The sequence below is a fragment of the Physeter macrocephalus genome, chromosome 4 (assembly GCF_002837175.3).
Source record: "Physeter macrocephalus isolate SW-GA chromosome 4, ASM283717v5, whole genome shotgun sequence".
In the NCBI taxonomy this organism is placed as follows: Eukaryota; Metazoa; Chordata; class Mammalia; order Artiodactyla; family Physeteridae; genus Physeter; species Physeter macrocephalus.
This window is the reverse complement of record NC_041217.1, coordinates 38,784,118-38,804,026: the sequence shown is the minus strand read 5'-3', so window position 1 is coordinate 38,804,026 and position 19,909 is coordinate 38,784,118. Positions and strand designations below refer to the sequence as shown.

The following is a 19,909-nucleotide window of genomic DNA, read 5'->3' as shown; positions in this document are numbered from 1 at the left end:
TTGCTGCCACCTTCATTTGTTTAATGTGGTGACTTCAAAAATGGGGGCCAAATACTGCCAACTCTGACTCCCAACTCCATCTCGTCTCTGTGAGAGGCATGTTCTAAAGGATCCCACCAAGAATAGAAATCATTTTTCTCACTTTCTCAGTTTAAATTGAAATAAACTTGGGTGTGCTTTTTCCCACTGGGGAGAAGACAATCCTGTCCTCTCCTCCTCCTTTCACTTAGCTGGGATACCCTAAAAGTACCTCCAACCTGGCGTTTCAAGTCACTGTTTCTAGCCCTTAACAGCTGTTCACACTTAGGCTTGGAAACCAGTCAATTCAGACAGTCCTAAGACTCTGAATTGCATTCTTCTTTTTATGGTATTTCAGGTAACTGTACTCCTGTTTTACCTTGATTACCCTAAGGTTCTATGGCAGAAAGTCAGGTTAAATTGAGAAAGCTAGGTCAGATTCCCAATAGACCAGTAGTTCTCAACTTCTTCTTTGCAAGAGAGTCACTTGGGAAGTTCTTAAAAAAAAATCTTTGTGACCTTGAAGAGACAAAGATTTCTTAGGATATGAAAAGCATGAACTATAAAAGAAAAATAAAAGGTAAAATGGACTTCATCAATTCTTGGACTTTTGCTCTTGGAAAGACATTGTTAAGAAAATGAAAGATAAGCCACAGACTGGGAGAATATATTTGCAATACATAGAACTCAATAATAAGATGACAGAATACCCAAATTTTTTTAAATAGGCAAAAGGTTTTAATAGACACATCACTAAAGAAGATATATATAAATGGCCAATAAGCTCATGAAAAGATGCTCAATATCATTAATCATCAGGGAAATGCAAATTAAAACTATACGGCGATATGGTACATACTCACTAGAATGGTTAAAATTAAAAAGACTGACAATACCAACTGTTCGGATGGATGGAATTCTCATATGTTGCTGGTGAAAATGTAAAATGGGCCAACCGCTTTGGAAAATAGTTTGGCAGTTTCTTATGAAGTTAAATATGTACTTACCATATGACCCATCAGTTCCACGTCTAGGTATTTATCCAAGAGAAATAAAAGTATATATCTACACAAAGACTTGTACCTGAATATTCATAATAGCTTTTGTTGTAGGCTGAATAATGGTCCCACCCCAAAGATGTCCCTGACCTAATCCCTAGAACCTGTGAATGTTTACTTTATCCATAAGTCTTTACACATATGATGAATTTGAGGATCTTAGGATGGGGATTTTATGCTTCGTTACCTAAGTGGGCCCTATATGCAGTTACTAGTGTCCTTGTAAAAGGGAGGTGGAGGGAGATTACAGACAAAAGAGAAGGCCAGCCATGTGAGAGAAGCGGAGGGAAGCAAAGTCACAGAGAGAAGATGCTAGGCCACTGGCTTTGAAGATGGAGCCAAGGAATGCAGCTCTAGATGCTAGGAAAGGCAAGGAAACAGATTCTCCCTGAGGCTTCTAATGGAACTCAGCCCTGCTGATATCTTGGTTTTGGCCCAGTGAACTTGGTTTTGGACTTCTGACCTCCAGAACTGTAAGAGAATAAATGTGTGTTGTTTCAAGCCACCAAATTTGCAAAAATTTGTTATGGCTACCATAGGAAACTAATGGTAGTTAGTTTTGGCTATTTATTTATAATAGCCCAAACTGGGAACAACCCAAATATCCATCAACAGATAGATAAGCATATTGTGGAAAATCATATTGTGTTACATCCATATATGACTACTACTCAGCAATAGAAAGAAATGAAATGCTGATGGATACAATAATGTAGATGAATTCACAAAACACTACACTGATAAAAAGAAGCCAGACACAATGAGTACATTCTGTGTGATTCCATTTATATGAAATTTTATAAAAGATAACTCTAATCTATAGTGATAGAAGGTAAATTAGTGATTGCCTTGGGGCCAGAGTGGGGATGGAGCTTGACTGCCAAGGGACACAAGGGAACTGGGGGTTATGGAAATGTCATACAGTGTTCATTATGGTGGTGGTTACATAAGTGTGTGCCTTTGTCAAAATGTATCATAGTACATACGCAAAATGTGTACATTTTATTGTATGTAAATTATGCCTCAATAAAGTTGATTTAAAAGATAATTTAAAAAATACCATGCCAAGGCCCCACCTCAGGGCAATTGAATCATGTTCTCTGGGATAGGGCCCAGCTGATTCTTTCATACAGTCAGGGTTGAGAATCACTGCTGTAGATACTCTGGTTTCCATCTTGGGGAAACCCGAGAGCACAGCGGTACATCTGAAGCCATAGATCCCATCTGTCTCTCTGTGAGCCATGTTTTCCCCTGTTACAGACAGTGTTGAAGCATCTAGGTCAGTTTGTCAAGGCAACCCATTATAGTTTCCCTGCTTTATTCTTGGAGGGTGACAGAGGGTGAATCTGGCATCAGGTAAATAGTTCACACTTCAAGAATTAAGAAATGCAAGAAGGGTGCTGAGGAAGAAACATAAGAGGTTCAATTAATAGTTTTCTGCAGGGCCCTGAGGTGTTAATGTCCTTTTCCCAGGAGATCAATCACAAGAGAATTGACATGACCAGTCAGATTTCCTTTGGCACCAAGGAAGTGGCTCTGGCAGTAAAAGAGGATAAAGGAGATTTGAAACTAAAAGCAGTACTTGTTGCCTACCTACCCATTTATCCCCTTTGGATAGGATTTCCTATGGAGTCTCTGAGTCCAGCTGTTTGGCATATGTGAGGGGAGAGGATGATGATTCTGCAAGGAGGCATGTTCTCTGGTGGTGTTGTCATAACTGAGAAAAGGAGAAGAAATGACCCACGATGCTGGTAGAGTTGAATGTCCCTGGTAGGTACCATAGGTTGAATCAATGGAGAGAGAATGGATTTCCAAAGTCTGTGTACTGCCCTCTTGAGAAAGGGTTTAACTTGGCGATATCTCTGGGAGAAAGAGTAGATGATTGATTTATCCCTTCATCTCTTCTCCAGTCTACCCTACGCCCCCTCCCCCATGGATCTCAGTATCTGATATTGATTGGATTTCCTTCATGTTATAACATGGTCACTAACAGTGTTGTGTGGTGCTTTACAGACAGCTGTTCCAGTTGCCCAATTTATCTTGTCGGTAGCAAAACTCTGTTCCAGTTAATTGAGCTTTATTCTCTCCTATCTGATGGAGAGATCCCCTTTGGAAAAAAGAATAGGATGTGAAGCTGAGCTTATTTGAGTAGGGGATGGAAGGCTGCCAGCTACTTCAAAGGCATCTCTGCTGATAAGGGGCGTCAGGTTTGCCGCCAAATCCAACACTGAGGGGAGCTTTGCAGCTAGTGCTGTTTGTGGCGCTTTGGTTTCTGTGACACTAGGTCAGCAGCATCTGTATCCTGCCCCTTGGGGCCTCTCTCTGGGTGGTCCAGGCTTTTTTTGGACTTAGGAAGATTCAGCTAAGAGGGAATGTGTGCATCAAAGATGCCTGCTGTCTTTGGCTTAGGTTAGTTTATACGTTTGCCTCTTTGGTGTTTCAGTCCTCAGGTATCTATCTCCCTTTTCTGAAAGAGCACAAGGTGCTATATTCAGAACATTCAAAGGTGTAATGGTACTTTGATCTTTATAAATCAAGGGATGATTAAGAGTATCAGAAGAACAATTTTAAAATATGAAGTATGGAAAAGAGAGGTGCAGTGGACAGAAAAAAAGTGTCCACATACAACCTTGTACCTATTTGAATACTACCCTAAACTAGAAAATCATGTAGTCAATAAGTATTTTAGTGAAGACTATATATACAAAATAAAACATCATTTTCAATTAAACTATACATACAGCATTATGCTAGGTGCTAAAAACCACTTAAAATCAAATTGAGGAGTAAGATTTGCCCCCATTGAGCTTGGGGCTTTTCAGTCCACTTTTTAGTCCATTTAAATCTCCCAAAACTTTTGGTGGGAGGATGATAATAATAATACTAATAAGTAACAAACTTTCCCCAAATGCTTACTCTAAATATTATATACTGTAATAGAAAATAACTGTATTTTCTCTGATCTTTTCATGTATTTTGCAAGGTTTTTTTTCCCTTAACTTTTTACATAAGTGTAAGGTAGTTAGAGAGAGTGCACATATTATAAAGTTCAATGTATTTTTACAAATGGAAACAAGTATGTAATTATCACCCAGATAAAGAAAAGAATGTTACCAGTATCCCACAAGTCCCCTCTTTTGCCCCCTTCCATTCGTTATCCCCTAAAAGCCACTATCCTGACTTCTAACAGTATAAGTATTTGCTGATTTTGAAAAAAAAAAATTATATAAATGGAATTACATAATATTCTTTCAACAATTTAAATATGGCATTTTTTTCTTCCCTGGTTTTCACTGTTTCTTATGAGAAGTCAGCTATGATTCTTATTGTTATTCCCCTGGATGTAATGTTTTGGGGGCTTGGGGGGCTGCTTTTAATATTTTTTCTTTATCTTTGGTTTTCAGCAGTTTGACTATAATGAGTCTAAGTGTGATGTTCATTTTTTTTTTAATTTGGCGTGGATAAGTACGATATCTAAATAGTGAGGATCCATGGACAGTGGTTTTTCCTCATTTGGGAAAAATTATGGCAAATATTTTTTCTGTCCTGTTCTGTCTTCTTGCTTTGACTCCAGTTACACATTTGTTAGACTGCTTGATATGGTCCCATAGGTCACTGAGGCAAGCTCTTTTTTCCCTCTGTGTGCTTCAGTTTAGATGATTTCTAAAGTTTACCAATCCTCATTTGTTGTATCCAGTATGCTATTAATAGCATCCAATTAATTTTTTATTTCAGATTCTATATTTTTTAACTTTATGATTTCCATCTTTTTTTTACAGTTTCCATATAACTCCTGAAATTTCCCTTCTCTTCAGCCATTATTTTTAAAACATATTTGGCAATTATTTAAAAATTCTTGTCTGATGATTTCAACATCTACATCATCCGTGGTTCTGTTTCTATTTATTGATTTTTCTCTTGACCATGGGTCACATTTCTTTATTTTTTCACATCTACGAACTTTTTATGACATATTAGACATTGTAGATGTCATTATTGAGACTGTAGATATGTTTATCTTCCTCTGAAGAGTGTTAAGTTTTGTTCTAGTAGGCAGTTAAAATACTGGTTGATCACCTTGAGCTTGTGGAGAATTGGTTTTATGCTTTGTTAAATGGGTCTATTTTGGTTTTGTCCTTAGTCCTGGAACATATTCTATACACATAAGGTATGACCTTTCTGGGGTTTCCATGGAAACCCCAGGATGCTTACCAAGCCCCCTAACTTGGCAGGCTTTGAACTCCAAATTCCATCTCCCCTATAGTGGGCAGCAGCTAGGATGACCAGCAGTCCCAGTTTGCCTGGGGATGAGGAGGATGTTCCTGGGACATGAGACTTTCAGTTTTATTCATTCTGCTGTTGATGACATTCAGATAACTTTCCAGTTTGAGGCTGCTATAAACATTACCTTAGAAGGTTATTCTTCTTCCCACTGTATAGCTGAAAAAAATTAAAGCTTGCATTGGTAAAATACTCTTTTGTAAGACCAAGAAGAGGTGACATTGGAATTTGAACTCCCAGGCTCTTTCTGCGGCATCACCCTGCCACCCGTGTTTCAGGATTCATAGATGGTATCCTTAAAACATAGTTATTGCCAAATCAGATTGTTGAACAAGGTCACAGTCTGAGCTTTAAGGATAATGAATTCAAAACCTGCTTTTCTCTGTCCCTGCTTCCCTCTTCCTCTCCCCTTGTCTCCCTCTCCCTTTTCTCTACCTCTCCTTCTCCCCCTCTCTTTTTTCCTCTCTCCTCCCCCGGCTCTCTATTCTTTTGAATAACCTTTAAAATTTTTATAGCACATGTGCATTGTAGAAATTAGAAAATATAAGAAGCAAAAATATGATAATAAAAAACCAGATTATATTACATATGCTATTTTATAATCTGTTATTTTAGTCAAGATTTCCACTTTTCCGTTTCAGTAAACTTTCATCTCATCTAATACCCAGGCCGTGTAAACATTTCCCTAATTGTCCTAAAAATGTCCTTGACAACTGGTTTTTCCAATCTAGTATCTAATATACACTGGTTTTATGTCCCTTAAGTCTCCTTTAATCTAGGACTGTTCCTTTTCCATGACACTGATTTGTTGCATAGATGAGGCCAGTTGTCCTACAGATTTTCCCTCCTTTTAGATTTATCTACTAGATTCCTTGTTTTGTTGTTTAACTTCTTCCTGTATCCTGTCTTTTCTGTAAATTAGAAGGTGGTTCTAAAGGCCAAAACTATTCACGTTATATATTTTCAACTAGAATACAGAATAGGAGACACTGGATATTTCATGTTGCATCACATCAGGAAATAAACCCACCAATAATGATACCAATAGTGACCCTCCAGATTAGGGTGGTGACAGTCTGAACGCTTTATTTTACAGTTAAATTTTTTTCTCACATGATAAAAAAAGCCTATTGTATTGTATTATGTATGGTGCTATCATACAAATTTTGGGTGCCAATTCAGTTGTTCATCTGGTATTTTTAACATCAATTGATAATTCTAGACAAGTTACTTTTTACCATCTCTGTACTTCTTATACTTGACTATAAGATAAGATGCCTCTCTGAGAAAAGAAGATTATTAATACAACTCATCAGGCACCGTGAAAAGAGACAGTAGTTTGTAAAAACATATTACTCCCAGGAGGAACTACAATAATGGTGTGAAAGCTGACTAGGTATCAATTGTTTATTATAAGATTCACAGCAATAATAAAAATAATAATTGTAACTAATACTAAATGAGTGCTAACCATGCTAGGGACTATGCTACGTACGTTACATGTATTAACCTATTTAATCATCACAACAACCCTTTAAGATGGGTACTGGCTTTATCATCTCCATTTATAGATAAGAACATGGGCAGAGGGGTTAAGCAGTTGACTCAAGGTTGTACAGCTGGTTGGTAGCAGAATTTGGGACTTGTAGCTAGATGGCCCCCTTCCCCTGTGTCATCTCTTCACATCACTGTGCTCTGCTCTCTCACATGTAGAAAGGTGGTAGTCATCATATTGGGAAGCTAAAGGGCCAGTGCTTATGCAAGGAATTAATGACTTGTGCATTCTGCAGTAATACATTTAGGTGCTCTGCCAGGCCAGGACTTCCCTTGTGCTGTTCTGATTCAGCTTCTTGCCCAGCTTGTCCAGAGAGAGTAGACAGCTTTGATTTCTGCCTCCCTTCTTGCAGGACTGGCTTCTTTGGATTCTGCTATTTGTCTTTGTCAGGAGTTTTCCTTTGAATTTCTCCCTGCTTGCCTGAGCATGATCTTTAATTTAAATGTGAAAAAAAATTAAATTCTCCTTCTTTTGAGCTAACATCTTCAGTTTTTCCATTCTCTTCTTCTTTCCTTAAGGTACTGGACTTTGTCTGATCTTATGGTTTCTCTACCTGATCCTGCCCAGCTCTTAGCCTTTTTGTTTTTTTGTCTTTCCTTCTTTGACTCTGTTCCCCACAAATCATTTGGGTCTCTGTCCAGCTTTTCCTAGTATTTACCCAACATGAAATTTTCAGTTATCAGCAAATTTTAATTGTCTGCACTAATTCTTGTCTTTGAGAGTCCATAGGAACTTCCTCATGTCTCAAGAGCTCTCGGAATCATCCTCTTGTTGAGCTAAGTAGTTATTGTTAAGGCCCAGGGACAAGACTGAGAAGCAATATTTTCTGTCTTTATTTTCTGTTTCCTTTGATTTGGAAGCAAACAAAAAACCCTTTAGCTTAGTTTCTTTTTTCCAGTCATAAAAGTAATACATATTCTTCCAAGACATTGTGAGGAAAACAAAAAAAACCCAAACAAACAAAAAAAAGAAAATAATGGTTACTTAGAATTAGTATTAACATTTTGGTGTACTTCCTTCCAATCTTTTTTTTCTATGCACATTTTTCTTTAGAAAATTAAGATTATATTATATATTAAGTTTTGTGCAATTTATTTCATTTATTTCATTTACCATTTACCATTTTAAGTGAACATTTTCCCCATGTCATTGCATCCTCTTTAAAAACATTGTTTTTAATGATTAGACAGCATTCTATATGCTAGTTATCCCACAGTTCATTCCTACATTCTTTACAGTTCTTTGGCTGTGCTGTCTTGACTGTCTGCGGGAACATGTTCTGGTACAACCAGAAACAATCCAGAATCTCATTGGTATCTTCTTGGAAGTCACTTGTTTGTAGGAACATTGGGTGACCTGTGCTTTCATTTGGAAGTACCCTACTTCCACCTGATGTAAGGCAAGGAGAGAGGGTTTCCCCTCTTCTTCCTCTTCTATCTTCCTCATTGTCTCCAAGTTCAGCTGGGAGTCTAGACCTCAGACCTATGGCTGACCTGGGCCCTAGCTGGCTCAGTGGAGTTCTTCCACTACAGTAGGTTTCAGTTTTCTCATCTTTACACTGGAGAATATTACTCATACTCTCACTTTTCCTTCCCAGAATGTCACAGGAATCAGTAAAACCTGGGAAGAAAGTGCCCTGAAATTATCAAAATGCCAAGAGATAAAAAATGTTGATGAGGATATGGAGAACAGGGAACCCCTATACACTGTTGGTGGGAATGTGAATTGGTATACAGGCATTATGGAAAAGAGTATGGCACTTCCTCAAAAAATTAAAAATGGAACTACCTTATGATCCAGCAATTCCACTCCTGAAGGAATTGAAATCAGTATCCAAAATCAAATTGAAATCAAATCCAAAGGAATTAAAATCAGTACCCGAAAAGGTATCTGCACTCCCATGTTCATGGCAGCATTATTCACAATAGCCAATATATGAAACAACCTACATGTCCTTTGATAGATGAATGGATAAAGAAAATGTGGTGTGTATATATATATATATATATACACAATAGAATATTATTCAACCATACAAAGAAGGAAATCCTGCCATTTGTGACAACATGGATAAATGGGAGGGCATTATGCTAAGTGAAATAAGCCAGGCAAATAAAGGCAAATACCGTGTGGTATCACTTATACATGGAATCTTTTTTAAAAAGCCAATTTCATAGAAACAGAGAGTAGAATGGTGGTCACCAGGGGCCGAGAGAGAAATGGGGTGATGTAGGTTAAAGAGCACAAATTTTCAGTTATAAGAACAAGTTCTGAGGATCTAATGTACAGCATACAGTTAATAATACAGTATGTGTACTTGAAAGTTGCTGAGAGTAGACCTTAAGCATTCTCACCACACACACACAAAGAGTTAACTGTGTGAGGTGATAGATGCGCTAATTATCTTGATCTTGGTCATCATTCTACAATGTATATGTATATCAAATCATCACGTTGTATACTTTAAATATATAGTTATGTTTGTTAATTATTCCTCAATAAAGTTAAGAAAGAAAGAAAGTGCTCTGCAGAGCTTTGGTTATGTTCACGTAGAAGAGTGCGGCCCTCATGCCTTCTCCCTGCTAGGGTGGTCCTTGCCTCTCTAAGCTAATCTTTTTTAGCATTGTGTTATCATATAGGTAGCGAGGCAATACAGAAGGCAAACTGGGAGATGCCGTCTGTAGCTTTAATCGTCTCTTCTCCAAAGCCAAGATAATCCAATCGTTCTGCCCACATAAGCATTGCATCCTTTCCTGCCCTGCCTCTTCCCATGACCTTGTTTTCCTTTTGATATTCATTTCGAGGGTGGAGAGTAGAAAAAACTTCTCTTTTTGCAGCTCTGTGAGTCAGTGGCCTTTCTGGGTCTTTGAGTTCTCAGGCAGGAAAACTGCAGAGCCCACCTGATTCTTCTTTCAGAGACACTTTAAAGAGAGAGAGAGAGAGAGAGAGAGAGAGCCCTGCTTTATTGAAATCCAGGAGCACACGTACCACTACCAGTTCATTCAGTTCAGTTTAATAAATATTATTTGATTGTCTTTAATTGCTTGGTATTCAACTTGGCACTATAAAAGGGCTGCAGAACAAGCTTAAAACATGGTTCAAGATCTTAGATTTCTTACGTTTCAGTTGGATAGACAGGCCATAGACTCCAGAAGCAGGTTACAACTTAAGACACCAATTTAATGAGTGGTACAGATAATTAGTTGTCTATAGGAGTTTGGAAAAGGCACAGATTCATGAGAGGTGAGTCAGGTAAGCATCATATGGGGGAAAGAATTGGGCTGATGTTCTTTTAATTATATGCTGCCAGGATTCTTAATTATCCATCCATGTCTTATCTTCTGGAAATATCTTTTGAATATTTCCATATTACCTGGTGCCAGCTTCCTCTCCTGCCTCTTTGTCCCCATTAGCGATGCCACCCATGAGACCAGTCTGACAGCAGCAGAGACTTTCTGTTGGCCAGCAATAGAGGAAAGATGTGGGATGAGGTTGGAGCCTGAGTGTGGAGGGCTTTGAATGCCAACTCAAGGAGTTCAAGCTACTGGTCAAAGAGAGCCATTGACCATTTTAGGTAGGGCAGTGAAATATCAAAAACCATGGTCTCCAGTGGCATTGGTGGCAATGTTCAGTGTGGTTTAGGGTGGAAGAAAGTATTTGGGAGCCCACTACAATAATCCAGCGGGTAATAGAACCCAGTTCTTGGATAATGGCAATGGAAACTGAAAGAATGGGATTTATTAAGAGGCATAGCAAAGAAGTTGTAGGTAGTACCCAGTGACCTGATATGATGTGGAAGGAGGTAAATGCTAGAGAGGATCAAAATTCATTTGGTCATTCAACAAACGTTTACAGTGTGCTTCCCACGTTCCAGGCACTGTGGTAGGCACTGTAATACAGCAGATAACAAAAACAGAAAAAGTCCCTGCCTGCATGGCACTTATATTCTAGTCTGAGAAACAGACAATGTACAAATAAACCAGTAAATATATATTAGAAGATGACAAAATAAAGTAGGGTAAAGAGGATGGGGGTCCTGGGGACACTGCTGTTTTATATAGGGTGGTCAGGGAAAGCTTCATTGATAAATTGGCATTTGAACGGATTCTTGGAGGAAATGAGGGATCTTGCTATTTAGCTCTCTGAGGAAAGTATTCCAGGCAGAGGAAACAGCATGTCTAAGGCCAAGAGATGGGAGTGTGCTTATCTGATTAGAGAAACAGCAAAACGGCCTCGCGCACAGTAGACAAGAGAAAGCGGTAGGTGATGTGGCTGGGGATCGGGGGGCAGGCTGCCTCAGGAAGGGCCTTGGAGGCCAGTGGAGAGCCACACTGGGATTTGGAACAGAGGAATGATACAGTCTGACTCTTGTTGAAATAGGAGTGTTCTGGCTGCTGGGTTAAGAGAAGACTGAAGGAGGAGCAAGGCAGGAGCAGAACAGGGAGACCAGTTAAGGAGGCCCCTATAAATAATTCAGGCAGGAGATGATGGTGGTAGAGATGATGGTGGAACAGAGTGGTAGATGTGGAGATCGTGAGATGTGGTCAGGGTCTGAGATGTATTTTGAAGATGGAGCATTTGCTGCTGAATTGAATGTGGTATGTGGGGAAAAGAGGAGTCAAAGATGACTCCAAGCATTTTGGCCTGATCAGTTGGAAGTTAGAGTTGCCATTTATTGGGGAAAGTATGTGAAAGAGCCACTGGTTGTAGTCCAGCCCTTTAATTATTAGTGAAGAATCTGAGCGTCAGGAAGAAGTGACTTGCCTTAGGTCACCCAGTGAGGTAGTAGCAGAGGTAGGACCAAACTACCAGGTCAATACCACACTTTCTGAGTTCAGTTTTAGACGTGGCAAGGTGAGAAAGTTCAGTGAGGGTTAAGGCTGGAAGGGAAATTTGGAAATTAACCACATAAAACTGACAGTTGAAGGCATGAGAGTGAGAATTCGGAGGAAGGGGCAGTTGAGGCCTAGAGAGAGAATTTTGAGGAGCCAGCAAAGAGGAGAGAAGAGCAAATTAAAATGGGCAAGAGGGAAATGAGAATAACATGGTTCCGAGAACCTAAGTGAGAAGAGGAAGAAGCAATGGTGGGTACTTTAAAGGGATCGGGAAGAATGGGATCTGAGCAGATGTCATTCGATTTGGGTTTCGGAATCTTGGGAAACTGTGGTGTCCTCAACAAAGTCTCCACTCAGATTTTACGCACTTTTCTTATCCTTTCAGCTAATAGTGAGAAGGAGTACAGTAGCATTAAGCCTGAGACAGGGAATTTTTTAAAAAGTCCCTTCCAACTCTAGCGTTACGTTCTTGTGAGTCTTACAGAAGAGTTTGACCTTCCCAGACTTCTGTGTGCCCTGCGGTAAACTGAAAGAGAAAGCATCCTTCTTGCCCACTTGCTACTGGAGGTGGTGTAAAGATAACGGTGGAAAAGGATATGAAACTGCTTTGGAAGAGAAATGGCACATAAATCAATATTTCTTTTCTAGCTGATGTTAACAAGTTTTTAATTTGAAAGCAATCTTGATAGAGGTATAAAAAAACTTTACATTAGGGATACATCCCTTTATATTAGGGATACACTGCCTGATAAAATTGATATTCCTCTTTGAAACAACATAAAATATTTCAGTTATCATTTGGATTTAAATCTTGCTTGATTCCTAGGTCCATTAGACTCATATCAAATCCTGCCTGGGCTTTTAAATGTGATTTAATTTCAGTGACCCTTGCCCCCAAGGCCACACATGTCTTTCAAGCATTCATAGGTTAGCATGAGTCCAACACAGGGTGAGGTTTTCCGTGCTGAGTTCTGATCAGTCTGTCTGTTTTAGAGCTGCAGGCTGAAGCCCCAGTGGAGTTTAATTTTGTCCTTCCAGTCCCCTTCACATAACAGTGTATGAAGAACAGGAATGGAAATTAATTGTACCTGCTGGCATCATCAAAGTTATCAGTGCATATCCTCTCCTGGGCCAGGAAGATTAAAAAGGGCGTTGTAATCAGAGCAGATGATTTCTGACATCTGATGATTTCTGAGGGATGGGCTTCCTCCCCGGGTTAGATGTAAGGATGTGATCCTTGCGTGTTGCCTCTGGCCTGATACCACATAGCTTGGGGCTATGCAGAGTCTTTGCCTCAGCCTCCCACCAGCCCTGGAGGAAAGCCAGGCTCCTGCTCTCTCTGGATCATAGGCCTCTTAGGTAGAAAACCAGTCCTTCTCACTGAAGATTAGCCTATTCCAGCTGTCCATTCTTGACTACAGGATGCAGTCAGGTGTCTTGGGTAGGTCAGGCCTGAGAGCCAGTCACATCTTGTTCAGGTGCAACCTGAATGAATTCAGTAAGGAATTATGCTGCTCCCTGGTGATTCAGTTCATTTCAGCAAGTGTTTATTAAATGCTTTCCCCAAGCGCCACGCTAGGCCCAGACACTTTTGCCTGCGTGTGTGCTGCAGTATTTTCTTGGTTTGGAGGAGAGAGGCCTCTGTTGTAGTTTACGAATCAAAGAAGACCCTGATCTGGGAGTGAGGGTCTTTTCCCACCTTTCACATTGACTCACAGTGTGACCTCACTTTTTACTCTTTCTAAGACTTGTTTTTCTAATCTGCTAAAATAAGGGTTTGGAGTCATCTTTCTAAGATTTCTTCCTCAAATTCTGTAACGAAGTGCGGGAATTTTTAGGAAAGTGTTTGGTAAACCGTTAGAGAGTTCTAAGTGAAGACAGTATGTTTGCACAACAAATAGTGTTTGAGTTCTGACTCTATGTGGCCCTTTGCCAGGGATTGGGAAGATGGCATGGCGAGGTTCCTGACCTAAGAGCAGAGTCTAGTGGGAGAAACAGATACACAAGTGAGCTGTGATAGTACAGTATAATAATGGGTTCCTCATGGAGGAAAGCATGGGCTGAGGTTTGCCTTACCAAGTTGTTTGAGTCTTAGTGGGGGAGAGGGAGGGGGATGTGGTGGTGAATAGGGATTCCTAGGAGATGAGACAAGCAAATAGTGTCCTGGAATTATAGGTGCTATGGGTGAGGATGGCTGAGCACAGAACCCTTGTAGGAGATGGCAAGTGATGAGGCGGAAGAATCAGGCCGGCCTTGCATGCCTCACTAAAGAGCTTAGAGTCTGAAGCCAGCAAAGGGGAAGCCTCATAATGTTATTGTGGGTTTTTTGTTTTTTTTTTAACTTTTCATTTGGAAAATAACTTCAGACTTAGAGAAAAGTTGCAAAAGCAGTACAAAAATTCCTGTATACCCTTCACCAAAATGTTAAAATCTCTTACAACTACAGTACAATGATCAAAATCAGGAAATTAACACTGATCCAATACTATTACCTAATGTACTGGTCTAAATCAAATTTTACCAGTTGCCCCACTCATGTCCAGTTTCTGGTTCAGGGGCCAGGTCAGGATCACACATTGCGCTAAGTTTTACTGTCTCCCTAGTCCCCTCTAATCACTGACATTTCCTCTGTCTTCCTTTGTCTTTCATGACTGACACTTTTGAAGAGTGCTGGCCAGTTATTTTGTTGAATGTCCCTCAGTTTTGGTTTGTTTGCTATTTCCTGATGGTTAGATCTGATTAAGCGGGTTTTGGCACGAACACCACAGAAGTGATACTGCGTATTTTATCAGGAGCCGCTTCCAGTTGATTTTTCCCATTACTAATGATCATTCTGATTGCTTGGTTAAGGTAGGTTTCTGCCAGATTGTTTTACTGTAAGTTACTTTCTTTCCCTTGCACTTCAAATAACTTGTGAAAAGAATCTTTGAGACGATGTAAATATCCTATTTCTCCTCATCTTTGCCCACTACTTATTAGCATCTATAAATGCTTCTTAACTGAAACAATCCCAGTAATGAGTTTTACCAAGGGAGTACCATGGACAGATTTGCCTTTTAGAAAGATTACTCTGAAATGTTTGGATGTGAGAGAGTTTAGAAAAGCAAGAACAGTTATAATAAAACTATCTTGATAGTTGATGTAAGAGATGATGGGGTCCTGAATTAAGGCAGTAGGAGGAGGCATGGAGAAGATGGGGGAGAGACATTCCAGCTATATTTGGAATCAGAGTGTGCAGGGCTTACATTTTGGGCTATAGATTTAAATGCTGGAAAAATTTTGAAATAGGAAAAAAAAATCACATTTTCTCTAGATTATCTCTATATAACCACTGGGTTACTCTTGTAAGAACTAGAGTAGCTAACTTTATCAAATATATTGTAGATCTCATTAAATGAAGTTTCACAAGGTGTTGCTTCTCCTCTTAGACAGCTCTTAGAACAAATACCTTTTGTTCAACCCAGAGCCGTTTCTAATCTCCAGTGCAGATGTGCTCACCGTTTGGTTATAAAATATGGTAAACTGAGATACTGTTCTCCATATCCCAGAGGCTGCTTCCACTGGCCCTTTTCCCAAATTTCTGCCACTTGTTAGCTTAGCTGGTATCCTCTCTTTGCCTTAACATAAAAAAGCCAGGGCTATAGGCCGTAGTCATGATTTGACAGTATCAGGGAAGCATTTCTTACCAGTTTTTCCAGAAAATAGAGAAAATATGCAAGTCAGCAAAAAGAGGTGGAGGGAGGGCAGAGGCTCAGTTCTTACCTTAAGCTGCTTGGAGAAGATGTTTGTTTACTAGAGGGTAGTGAACTTTTTTAGCACAGCTTTGCAAGGGTGCTGAAAATCATTTTAGTTTTTCATGCCTGGGAGGTTAATTGGGTTTGTAGAATTACATGGGAATTTAGGGATTAGTCTAAGCATTTAGGGTTATTCCTGATCCCAGGCCAATTGCTTACTTGATCTAGGCAAGAGGAGATAGAATTGAGCTCAAGCTTCTTTTTCCTCCAAAAGCTGTGGAGGATACACTCCTCTTGTAATCTAGAGTCCTGCTTGCTAGGTTTACAAAAATCCTCTCATGGGTTGTGAAACAATAGCCCTTTGACTATATTTCTGTCCATGGTGATGTGAGCTGATTAAACTGGCAAGCAGATAATGGAGGGGAATTGGTTATATGTCCCCAGCGGGAGGTCATGACGAAATGGATCTGTGGTTGACGAGAAGAATTTCAATACATATCCAAATCAGTTCCTCAGATAGATTGTCTGAGATCCCCAGACCTGCCTCCTGCCTTCCTTGAATTTGACTCCTGGCCCACAAGACTCAGGCTTCAGAGGCTCAGCTGGGCATCCACAAATCAACTCAGGAAAGTGGTGCTGAGCAGTGAGGTTCTTTTTGGGAGATACCACAGCATAGGAAAAGAACATCAGACTAGGAATCAGGTAACCTGGGCAGGGACCCAGGGCTCCAGATGGGTTCCTTGTTTATTTTTCTTACTAGTTTAATTCCCTACCACAATTTTGAGATTCACTTCTGGCTGTGGTCTAGAGAAGCAGCTAAGAAAGGCACATCTGAATTAAAATCTGGTTTGTAGGTAAGGCAATTGAAATTTTCAGATTTTGCAAAATTGTGGGTGAGTGGAGTAGAGACTAGGAGAGAAAGAGCAGGCAACAAGCTGCTCTTTTCTAGTTCTGCATTCTAGAAACAGTGCTGATGAGTACATCCTATCTTTTATTTTAATCCTACCATCTCTTTTTCTCCTTTGTTTTTTGTTTGGCTTTCCTTCTCTCTTCCTTTCTTCCTTTCTTTCTTCCTTTCTTCCTCCCTCCCTCTCTCTCTCTCTCTTTCTTTCTTTCTTCCTTTCATTTCTTTCTTTTTTTTCTCTCCTGATTGCCTGTGTACTGGCCTAAGAAATATTTCTCAACCTCACTAGAATATTTAGGGTTAATTAAAAATTATAAGAGTATGTCACAAACCTAGTGCACTCTTTAAGCCTAGGGTTTACACAAAAGGTTGGCATGCTCTGGCTTGGAGACCCTGACCCCATCTCCTCGACTTGCTGGTTTCAACTCTACATATTTTGCTTCAAAACCCTAATGCCACAAAGAATGCGGAACTGACTGAGTCCTCCCCATCTACGAGCTAGGACATCTTGATTAAATTAGTGTCAAGGGGGGTGGAGAGAAAGGCACAGTGACACAAAGGGCGTTTTGAGGAGCCCTGTAGAGCCTGTGGAGAATGAATGTTCTCGTTAAATATGGCCATGACCTGCAGCTCCACGCATACCAGAGACACAGCTCAATTGTCCCCAGGAGTTGGGGGGTGGGGATGATCAGGGGGAGAGGACAGCCTGGCATGGAAAGACAGGAATGCGGGAAGGCCCGTTGTTGCTTTCTTTTTGCTATAACTTCAGCAATTGATTCTTTGATCACAATCCTTGTTTTTGGAATGGATCAAAAAGTGGTTTCCTTTCCCCTGGGTGTTTGAACCTTCCCTCTGCTCCTCTCTTCTCCTCTGGGTCCTAAGGGAACTCCTGAAAGCACCCATTGTCTTAAGCCTCTTTCCACTCCCTTCCTTGGAGCTCCCCAGGAAGATTGCTGCCTGAACTCTGTAGAGCAGTGCCCCCAAGACAGTGCTCGCCCTTGTCATTTACCCCCCATCCTCATCCCATTCATCATGAAGTCCCAAGACCAAAGCAAAGAACAGATGAACTGTTCAGGGCTTGCATAGAGCCACTGCATTGGTGGGAATGCAGCAATCAGTCACCCCTTGGCTCGGTTCTGTCTGCACGATGGCCAGGGTGCTTCACGAGATATGCGTTTGCCATTTGCCCTTTGAACTGCCAGCCACCCAAATACAGTAAATGGATTTAAAGCTCATTAAGTTTTGGATTCCCTCCTTGTAACTCGAATATCCTAGCAGCTAATTTTTTAAATTATTTTATTTATTTATTTATTTTTGGCCACATTGGCTCTTTGTTGTTGCTCGCGGGCTTTCCCTGGTTGCGGTGAGCGGGGGCTACTCTTCCTTGTGGTGGGTGGGCTTCTCATTGCCGTGGCTTCTCTTGTTGCAGAGCACAGGCTCTAGGCACGTGGGCTTTAGTAGTTGTGGCTCACGGGCTCTAGAGGGCAGGCTCAGTAGTTGTGGCGCACGGGCTTAGTTGCTCCGTGGCGTGTGGGATCTTCCTGGACTAGGGCTCACACCCCTGTCCCCTGCATTAGCAGGTAGATTCTTAACCACTGCACCACCAGGGAAGCCCCCTAGCAGCTAATTTTTATGGCTAACATATATAATTCTCTTTTTAACAGATGGGATCATAACCTTTTATACATATACCTGAGGATTTAAAAACTGATGCATCAAGGATATTCTTTTGTACTATCCCTCTCTTTCTTGCTATGAAAGCTGACAGCCGTTCATCCTCTCATGTTCACTTAATAAATAATTATTGGGTGCTTACTATATGCAAGGCATTGTACAAGATGAGGAAAATACAAATCTGACAAAATAGCATTGAACAGGAATTTGTGGGTTCAAATTCTAACTCTACCATTTCATAGCTGTTCCCATGGACAAATAACCTCTGCAAGATTTCGTATCTGTAAGATGGAGATAATAACAAATACCTCATAGAGTTATTACAAAGATTAAATAAGGTTATGCCTATAAATGGTTAACTCACAGTAAGCACTAGGTAAATGTAAGCTACAATTAACTCTTTTTATTAATTACTGATTGCAAGAAATAGTCCAGATCCTTCAGAAGCTTATGCTATAGTTGAAAGGGAAGAAGACATTTGCGTAAATAGCTTTAATCAAGGCATTGTAGATATGATGTGTCCAATAAATGGCATTGATAATAATTGCTAGAGAATATGGGACCGGCAGTAAAGGAGGAGCTCATATTCAGCTTGGTTGTTGAAGGAAGGCCTGTGAACCAATGTGTATCAGCAAAAACTTCATTCCTACATTTGTGATAGATATCACCAATCAATCATGGAACTCTTCTGTTTTTCAGTTTTTAAATTTGAAATATAGATATAGAAAAGTATGTAAAATATATGTGTATAGTAAATGAGTAATTATAAAGCAAACACCAAAGTAACTAACCACACAGGTCAATACATAATCTTATCAGCACCTCAGAAGTCCCTGCTATACTCTAAGCCCAGTCACAGCTCTGTCTATTCCTCCCCACTATCCTAACTTTGTGATAATTATTTTCTTGCTTTTCTTAAATTATAGCCTCTAGGTATTCACCTTTAAACAGCATAATTTAATTTTGCCTGTTTCTGAACTTTACATAAGTGGAATTATACTGTATGCATCCCTTTGTGTCTTGCTACTTTTGCTTGCCACAGTTTGTGAGAGTCATCCATGCTGTTGCATATACCTGTACCTTGTTTATTTTCATTGCTGTAGGGTTCCATTTATGAATTCACCACAATTTACTTATCCATTTTGTTATCAATGGGCATTTAGGTTGTTTTCAGTTGGGACTAATGCAAGCTATGCTATGGTGAACATTCTTGTATGTGCATACTGGTGTACATATGCTCAGATTTCTAGGGTGTATACCAAGTAGTGGAATTGCTGGTTTAAAAAATAGGCATATCTTCTTTTTTATAATGCTAAACTATTTCCCAAAGTAGTTATTAGTAATTTTCACCCCCACCAGCAATGTATGAGAGTTTCATTCTTCTACATCCTTGCCAATGTTTAGTATGGTCAGATTTTTAACTTTAGCTGTAGTTTTACTTTTAATTTTAGCTATTGTCATATTGGTTTTAATTTGCAACAATCTGATTACTAATGAGTTTGAAGGCCTGTTCTTATTTTTACTGACCATTTAAATATATTCTTTTACGAAGTGCCTATCTGGAATATTAATCCTTTTATTGGTTATATAGCTAGACATATATTCTCCTACACTATGTTTTGTCTTTTCCTTTTCATATTTTCTATTGGTTAGTAAAAGTTCTTCATTTTAATGTAGTTACATTCGTTTTTCTTTATGGTTAGTGCTTTTTCTGCCACATTTAAGAAAGCCTTTCCTGCCCTAAGGTCTTGAAGATATTCCATTGTATTATCTTCTTATAGTTTTGTCTTTCACATTATAGTCTTTAAGCCATCTCCACGAAATCAATTTTTATACATAATGTGAGGTAG

The 19,909-nt window shown here is 39.7% G+C and overlaps 1 protein-coding gene across 1 annotated transcript in view; it reads left to right on the top strand.

The window, feature by feature from the left end:
* The window catches only part of SRGAP2 (SLIT-ROBO Rho GTPase activating protein 2), a 211,606-nt gene that overhangs the window by 125,961 nt on the left and 65,736 nt on the right, over nucleotides 1-19,909 (top strand). The window lies entirely within an intron of this gene.